The 9,776-nt window shown below is 33.9% G+C and overlaps 1 protein-coding gene across 1 annotated transcript in view; it reads right to left on the bottom strand.

Moving 5' to 3' along the window:
* Positions 1-4,935: 4,935 nt before the first annotated feature.
* Positions 4,936-9,776, bottom strand: part of LOC126108294 (adenylate cyclase type 5-like) — a 693,279-nt gene continuing 688,438 nt past the window's right edge. Inside the window, exon 20 of the mRNA XM_049913517.1 lies at positions 4,936-6,878. The gene's annotated coding sequence lies outside the window, so the exon portion shown is untranslated. The remainder of the gene's footprint in view (positions 6,879-9,776) is intronic.

The following is a 9,776-nucleotide window of genomic DNA, read 5'->3' as shown; positions in this document are numbered from 1 at the left end:
TAATGAAATGGTGTCAGCTATGTGGAGTCAGAGTTTGTGTGAATTATGAGAAGCAGCGAAAGACAGTTTTTGAAATGAGACAGGGTACACAGTTAGAGACATTTGGATTTCTGTTTCATATTTTCAATTAATGGATATCTTGCAGCATTTTGCTTATAAAAACCAAATAAATCAGCAGCAGTTACCCATTTTGTTGAAATGGGATACACTGTTGAAAGATATTGAAAATAATCTTAAAATCCTACACTTGCATGACAAAAGATGAAATGTAATCATACTAAAAAATTTAAAAATTTTCAGATACAAAATTACCCAGCTGGAGTTCTAAATACTTTCTAGAACTGTTGAATCAAAACATACCTTAATTGTAATTCTTGTTTCATGTCATCTCCTCATGTTTCTTCAAAAACAGACTAAAACATTGTAAAAACACACTGTCCATTTTTTAAATTTAATTAACATAATTTCTCATAGTAGTAACTAAATTACAGATGTCGACAGGCACTTTATTTCTTCGAACGAAAAAAGTTTGTAAAGATGATAAGATCTGAGCTTTTTCAGAAATATGTTGTGTATCAACTCAACAACATTAAGTTTTCGTCACTACACTTCCAGCCAGAACAGTGAATGTAGAAGTTAGGAATCTTATATGGAATGCTATACCTGCTTTTTTCAGTCGAAAATAAGCCACTACAACAACTACAGATGAAGGCAAGCCCACACAGACATGATACCAATGTCAAAAGCAATCAAAGTGTTTCTCAAGATAGAAGGAACCCATTCCACACTTCCTGCTACAAACAAAGAAAAATTGTGTATTACAAAGTTTAGTGAAGTGTAAGAATGAAGAATGTGGGAGTCAATAGACTACTTATGAAACCGTTATGTATCACAGGAAGCTCCTATCATAGTACGAACACACTACAACAGAAAGGTATGCTTCTAGGGCATGAAATATGTGTTTGTGTTTTCATGATTTCAGGACAATAATCTGTAGTTACGCACATGTTTCTTCGAGTGACATTTATTTTACAGTTATTCACATCTTTTTAATAATTTAGTAATGCTTGGAATGTAAAAACATAATTTCTATTTCGTTAATTAAGAAGAAAAATAATTAACAATGAAGATTAATCTTACAGCTGCCTAGGTTGCTAGTATTGTTCTAACTGTCAGATGTTAATAACTTTTACTGCAGTGAGGGCCACAACCATATATGTTAGATTGTTTTTACATAATGCATGCATAACAACATTAGCTTCTCTCAGATGCAATTGCCTTACAGTTTCAAGGCGGAAAACCTGATGTGAAAGTTGAACACCCTGCAGAAGAAGATTTCACTCTGATATATGCATTGCAAATTGAAAGTATGAAACCAAAACACAGGCAGTCAACAGATTTTTACTCATAAAATTTGTATATTTGAGTGCCAAAATTTGTATATTTGAGTGCCACTGTGTGTCAGATAAAACCATTATGGATGAAAAAAGTAGGAGAGAGTGTTGTATACAATGCCAGCCTTGCAAGTGGTGAGTTTAGGATTCCCCATCTTACTGCTTAGAACGTCTTTGCAGGAGGAATAACCTCAGAAGCTGTACGTTCACTACTGGAAAACCATGACAGCAAAGTGAATGTTGCAGGCTAATGCAGGAAGTATCCAGTAAAGGTGATCAGGCTGTCAGTTTGCTTTTCAATAGTACTGTTCATCTAAACTCAATAACAGTAAGTCTTCAACCTTTCCGAAAATAGGATAGGGATATTACCAGTCTGCCATAAAGAATGAATGAGACACTGCAAAGTTAAACATGTTCTGTGTTGTCTCTAAACAAAAAATTGGGTTTTTATTCCAGTCACAGAATTATGACTGTTACTGCAAGATGGTTCTCCACCTTCCAGCCCTGTGGAATGCTTATGTGCTTTGCTGCTGGAATTAGGCATTCCCAGTGTGAAGGTTAATTTACGTGTACTTTAATCAGAATGTGTGTGTGTGTGTGTGTGTGTGAGAGAGAGAGAGAGAGAGAGAGATAGAGAGAGACAGATAGAGAAGCCAGTTCACTTCATGGCAATAGCGTTTAATTAATAATCCTTGTCTCTAATTAAGGTTTCATTTCTGCCAAAAACATTAATTGGCATTTGATACAACGAAAGAAAATATATAGTTCATTCCAAATGTAAATCAGTTACTTCGGAGAACCTCTTCAAGTGAGGAGCAGCATATAATAACATTAAATATCAGGCAGGATTAAAGGAATATTGAGAGATTTTAATAATTGATGCTTCCCCTAAGTACCTCTGGTACAGACATCTTACATTAATTCCTAGGAAAAGGAAATTCACTTCCATTAGCTCTCATGAGTTAGCTGTTACCTTTTGAGAAAAAAATTGTTGTTTATTCAGATGGGGCTATAAAGTACTGAATATTTCCATAAAAGAAAACAATACTAAAGATTAAAAAGGCAGGCTGAAAGAACAACGTTAATTTTGATGTGACAAGAAAGTGCTTTGTAAAGACAATGTTTGGTTTCAAAAGCCCTATCCGATTATGTGCTTGTGAGGTTTGGTGATGATATCAGAATTCTGTTAGAGACAGGACAGGACTTAGAAGAGCAGTTCAGCAATCTGAATGGTGTTGTAAAACGAGGTTATAAGATGAATATCAACAAAAGTAAAACAAAGGTAACTGAATGTAAACGAATTGAAGTAGGCAAAGCTGAGGGAATTAGTCAGGAAATAGTACACCAAAAGTAGTTGAGTTTTGCTACTTTGGCAACAAAATAAGCTGGGAGGCCGAAGTAGAGAGTGCTTAAAACTGAAACTGGCTATAGCAAGAAAATCAATTCTTGACAAGAAGGAATTGCTAACATCAAATAAGAATTTAAATGTAAGGAATTAGTTTGTGTAGGCATTTGCCTGGAGTGTAAGAGATCTGTACAGAAGTGCAACATGAACAATAAGTAGATCAGACAAGAAGAGAAAAGGAGATTTCGAAATGTGGTGCTTTACAAGAATGCTAAAGATTCGATAGGCAGATGGCGATACAAATCAGAAGATATTTAACTAACCAGGAAGAAAATAATTTGTGGCAAAATTTGACTAAAAAGTTTTCAATTGATAGGACACATTCTGAGGCACCAAGGAATCACCAATTTAGTACTTGGGGAAAGAGTATGGGCTTAAAAATAAAAATTTGTAGAGGTAGACCAAGGCTTAAATACAGTAAGGAGTTTCAAATGAATGTAGGTTTGCAGCCTTTGGACTGAGGACCACAAGAACAACAAAGGATCACAGATACGTTAGTGTCAAGAATGGAGATAGTCACTTGCAAATTAGTACAGATACTGGCAAGGACTTGGTTGGGTTTCGGTGTAAGAATGTTTTAGCGACTTAAGCAGCATTTCAGGGCCACCATTGCTGACTAATATGTCACCTATCTGAACACTAGTAACAGTACTGAATGACAGCAACTGGTGTGACCAATTCTAGAATATGGTTCTCGCATTTGGAGTTGTTTTCAAGTAGCCCATGACAGCAGACAGAGATTAAATTCAGAGACACACTGATAGATTCATAGTGTGTCAGTATAGCACATACAAAGCTATGACACAATTGACAGAGGAAGTTAGAAGGGAAACATTCAGAAAAAGATGACATAGTTCTTAGGAAACCCTATAGAATAAATTTAGAGAATCTAAATATTTTCACATATACAAATTATTAAGTGTCCCAGTTTTAATCTACGCATCTATACAGCTGAAAGCTGGACTAAGGAGGTAGGCAAATTAAGAAGATTTGAACTCAAAATCTTAAGAGAAATGTTTGAACATGCAAGAGTTAGCAGTACTGTTGAATGAATCATCCTACAATATCATGAAATTTATAAATTGGTACAAAATAACAGATACAGTAGAAAAAATTAAAGCCAAAGTAGTCCTTAATAATAATAATAATAGTATCTGTTGTGAAAATATAAGCTTGCATTCAAATATCTTTCACAAAAATAGAACAAGTGACAAAAATAAAAGAGGCACCTAATTTATGGAACACAGAATTTGCAAAAACTAATGAGTCAAAAAAATTTAATATCGTGGTGAAGTAATACCGAAGAATGTCAGTGGTGGAGAGGCTAAAAAAATGCCAAGTAAGATGGAATTGGACTTTCAGTGACAAAATATGTGTACTATAAGAGCTACAGCATTACATTATAGTATTATAGTCACATAACCAGAATGTTTCTACTTATCCCAATGCCTGGGACTGACTAAGACAGGAAAAACAAAAAGCATGGAAAAGAAAGAGAGTAAATTCTGAAGAAAAATTCTGGTACCAATAAAACGCAATGGCTATTACCAGAGAAAGAGTAATGAAGACCTGTTCGAGAGAATTGGACTACTAAATGTAACAGTGGGAAACATGGAATGATGTTCTACAGCCATCCAGCTCAGATAAATGAAAACATGATGTGTAAGGGAATTTTAGAACATGCCAACTGAAAAAAGTATCCCTGCTGCAAGTTGCTCCAAGAAATTCAAAGCGATATGATAGAGATTAATATTGAAAAACGTGATATTCTGCATAGAGAGATATTTTCACAGAACGTTTTAGATTCCCGTCCCTGTAGACAACCAAAATACAATATTGGGTGGAAGTGCTCAGATGTTCAGATATAATAGAACTCTGGCTGAATAAAAAATTATTGGAGGAACGCTGATGTAAAAATCAGAAGTACTCATTTATGGGGACCATAGAAGGGTCAAATTGAGTAAAAACAAGAAGTAACAACTTTTCATTGAGAGTTAACGTGTAGAAATTTGACTTTCATTTTCCACATTTTGTTATAAACAACCAAGTTTCAGAAAATATTTGTAGCTAGCTATATATATATAACATACATACAATGATCATAATACTGGAACATTTATAAAAATGTTTGTAAATATATGGTTACCCTGTTTTCAAACATTTATGTCCATTTCACAATTAACAATTTTTTGATTTGGAAGTTTGCTATTTGATTGGTGAGTAAACATCTACTAAAAACAATCAAACACACACACACACACACACACACACACACACACACACACACACACACAAAGAGACATCACAAAAGTGTACAATTTTCTGGAATGTACTTTCTTTTCTGCCATATCTTCTCGTGTAACATGTCTTCAGTGTTCACATATCATGCTGGTTTATTTAGCAGTGACATGGAAAACTGCATGTACCACAGAAGGCCAAAAAACCTAGAGACACACAAATTTATACATAGAAAAAGCATTGCTACACTGTCATTCCTTTAGAGCACCATTAGATTGGATGAAAGATGAGAAAGTTGGGCCACTGAGTAGCCATGAAGAATTGAGGCATCGAGCTTAGGCCAGAAAAAGACGCCAAAAGTACAGAGCATTTGGCAGTGAGTGGTCCATAGGAGTGAAGCGAAAAATAGTTTTAAACACCACCCACTAAAGATTTCAGATACTTAGGTGATTTTCTTCCATCTCAGTGATTACACAGTTTATGTTTACAAGTATAAACACTAATTCTTACAACATCAAAAGACATCAATTCGTTTCCAATACAGTTGATTCCTCTACAGCTAATGTTTAAAATGTTGTTAATTCATAGATCTTGAACCAGTGGTTACTAGTATCCTTTTAATATAGGTATTATAATTTGTGTTTTTAAACACTCATTTCATAAATGGAATAATTTCACAGTATTTTTTTTCATGTCTTTGTTTCCAAGCTTCTTAGAATATGTTTTTGGAATTAGACTGTTACACCAGTTAAAATAAGTTGAAATAAATTAAGTGACCTGCACCGCTTTTCAAAGACATAATGGTGACAGCACACTTTAATGTTCAATAAACCAGTCCTTCACACTCAAATATTATTTTTCCACCTAAATGTTCATGTGTTTGCAAATGGTGTCATGTGAAAAACTATCATTTTAGACGAGATCCTAGTCTCTTCTTAAAATTCTTGACACATTATCCCAAACAATGGCCAATAGAAATTTAAGTTTCCATTTGTTATTAAACCCAGAACTGCAGTATCTCATACAAACGTTTGAGACAGGAAATAATACAATTTTGTCTTAAAGGTATCATTGGAGACATACTCTCATTTGGCTGTATGGACACTCAGTTACATGGCTTTCTAACTTAAAGTACCGTTTGTTGTCAATAAAGTTTATTTAAATATTTATAATAGGTATGAACTGTAGCAATTTAAAGGGAAAACTACTTGCTAAACTGTCGATAAATGATCATCAGTGCAGCCAACTTACTTGAAGTGTTTAAGTAAACAATACATCTCTATAGCCCCAGGTTTTTCAGCAAAACTATTAATCTACAACAGGCTGTTGTTAAAATATGATGGAACCTACATATTTACTACTATCCTCTATTACTGATGGAACACATATGTGATTCATTTAGTTTGAAATAATAACACTATTCACTGAGTACATTAATGTTTTGAGACAGATACTAGAAAGTTCTTGATTTGGCACTTTATAACAATAATGTGATGGTTTCCTCCATAATTATGGAAGAAACTACTATAACATTCTTGATTTCACTCATCCTGTCATATTGTAATAAGTCCTCTTACTTAATTGTAGTCCACACTTACATAACATTCTTCATTTCACTCATCTTACGTCATATTATTGAGACTTTCCAGTAGAAATACTTTTCATTGCAAACATGCTTCCTGTTGTTCTTATTACAGTAAAGTTCAGGATAAAGGATAACATTCCTTCAGAGAGTTGTGTTCATAGCTCATAAAAATTGTGAAGAGATTTTCATTAGGTCTCTTGCAGTATCTTGCCAGGAAGACATTCAGGTGTCACTGTTACTTCTGGGATAGCCGAAACTGGAAGAGAAAAAAAAGCATTTTTGAGTCTACAGTACTGAGGGATGTGATGCAAATACATTTTAGATTGCTCACCACTACACAACATTAGCAGAGTTTAAGGTATATTTAAGTATAGTTATATTTTGCCACTAGTGCCTTGCTGTAGTCAAACAAATCTGCTTTACACACTGATCAGCCAGAAATTGGGAATGAGCATGTGAAAGATACATAATGTACTAAAGTAGGTGTCTAGCAGGTGATAGGGTTAAATGGATAACTATTATTCTGAGAACAGACGAAGTATAGCGACAGCTACTAGTCGATTTTAAATATCCATACATCATCTGGTACTGTAGACACTAAATATTGCCACTCAGTATGGGAAACAAATGTGAGCAGTAGCATAACAGAATGTGTAGTATCTATTGTGATAGCTACAAATTTAATGGTGAATGTCATTCATTGCTTGTTATCAGAACCAGAACTTCACAAAACCCATGTGCCAGTGTACATCAGAAAGTTAGCAGATGAAAATGAGATGTGATTATGTTGTTTCATAACATTTTGCTTGATTTGTTTATATTAAGCAGGATCTGAAAATATATTTACTGTTTCTACTTTTCAATACGTTTCCGTGTCTAATGAACTGCATTTGTTAACATATTCATTACAATGTGTAACAAAACATTTATTGCTTTGTAAGTTCAAAACATGCTTTAATGAAGAACAGACCATAAATTGCCAAGCATTGATTATTTAAGTTGTTTTCTATTACTTTGTTTGTCAACTTTTCCTATGACATCCACATAATATTTACAATCTACAGTTGGAGGAATAAATAAATAAATATACTGTCAATTAGTATACCTTTGTTAACACTTCGAAAAAGGATTCACTCCTTCATAGCATCTATTTTAATAAACATTTCAGAACAGTTCCAAGTCTGTCCAATAGTTCACAGCTTCTACTAGCTCATATATTGGAGTTATTCTGCCACTCACTATCTTGGATATTTTATGCTAACGAAATTCATGCTACTGTACTTTTGAGATAATTTTAGTCTAGAAAAAGTGATGTTTTGCTACCAGAAAACTACTTAAATAGAAGGCAGATGGAATTCATTTATATGCAGAAATTAGTTACTATCTAATTAATACCCACAAATCAGTAATCAACACAATATTTATCACTATACCATCGAAAGTAGGTGTGAAGGTTATTTACGAGAAACCTGAGACAACTTTGCAGCACTAATAAAGTGGATCAATATAGCTCCACAATATTTCCATTACTTTGTTTTAGACCTGATTTAGCTTGAGATAGATTTTATTATGTTGGAAATGAGTTCCACTGAGAGATTAATGTTGTTATTAGTATGATACGAGAATAAAAAGGAGCAAAGACCTCGCCAACATATGGATCACATCACTGAAAATATGAAAGAATGCCTGGAATCCATAAGAAATGGAACACATGCTTTTCATATCACAAAATGCTTCTAAACCAATTCCAGGAACTAGTAAACAATGTAAGAAGAGAAAAATCCAGACAGTGTTTGATTATTCTAGTGATGAAGACATATTACAAGGAGAAATTCTTGATGACAATTCAGACAAACATTTGGAACCATACAGAAGAAATCAAATGACATGTGTTAGCATCATCTACAGAGAATGAAGAGTACTTATGAAAACCACTGGCAAATTTGAAACCGATAAGATAGAGAATTCGTGTGTTTGGATGAAAGTTAACATTATCCTGATGTTATTGAAAGTTTTAACGAAGACAGTGCAACTATAAATACCACGATAATAAACATGCACTTTTTCACAATAATGAAGGATATATTTATAGAGGTATGTTCCATCTTTGCAACTAAATGAAAGGCAGTTTGTTTCTTGCCCTAGGCGTTTCCCTTCTTTTATTGATGAATCATCTTCAGTTTCCTGTAATACCTGTTTGTTTTTATATACATAATAAGTGCATTATGTAGCAGTTACAATATTTTACTCTTGTTTTTCAGGTTACAAGCAACTTTTGTAGCACATGTTTCGTGAAGGTAAATTATCGTTTGGTGCTACTTACGATTTCCAATGTTGCTAGTCCATATGTGTGATCAAATAAATAAATAAATAAATAAAATAAAAAAATCCACTCTCAGAAAGAATGACACATTCACACATAAGAAAACACACACACATACACACACAAAAAGAAGTGAACATATATCAAACTACACACACAACACACTCAAAAGACAAAAGATAAACACACAGTGGCAGTTGGCAACACTACACACAGTTACCACACGCACGTTCAACACACAATGAAAAGTGCAAGTGAAGTGTTGAAATAAACGTGAGTGAAAAATACTGGAAATTGGCCATCTGGAGTATGGGGACCGACTACACATATCTGCAGGGTCACAAAAATGGGCTAGCAACATTGGAAATCATAAGTAACACAAGCAATAACTTACATGCACGAAATTTGTGCTGCGGAAGTTCTTTCTAACCTGAAATACAAGAGGAAAACATGAGAACACGTAATATAGTAACATGCTTGTACTGCATAGCGCACTTACTGTACATACAAAAATAAACATTTATTACAGGCCACTGAAGACGCTTCATAAACAAAAGAAGCAAAACGTGTATGGCAAAAAACAAACAGTTTTTAATTTAGTTGCAAAGAAGGAACATACCTCCATGAAATTTGATGTGACTAAGGACGACAGAAAACAGAACAAATGGGAGGATATAGTTGAATCTAGGATTTATTTTCTCAGTGCCACAGTTGGTCAACGGTCATGAATTGTGCTTAACATTTTCTTTGTTTAGACACACCAACATACCTAATGAAACATTGGTCTCTTTTTTGATAGCAAAAAACACTAAATTTTGTTCACGTTTGTTA

Source organism: Schistocerca cancellata, chromosome 11 (genome assembly GCF_023864275.1).
Source record: "Schistocerca cancellata isolate TAMUIC-IGC-003103 chromosome 11, iqSchCanc2.1, whole genome shotgun sequence".
Lineage (NCBI taxonomy): Eukaryota > Metazoa > Arthropoda > Insecta > Orthoptera > Acrididae > Schistocerca > Schistocerca cancellata.
Note: the sequence above shows the minus strand (reverse complement) of the source record. Positions and strands in the feature narration are given on the sequence as shown.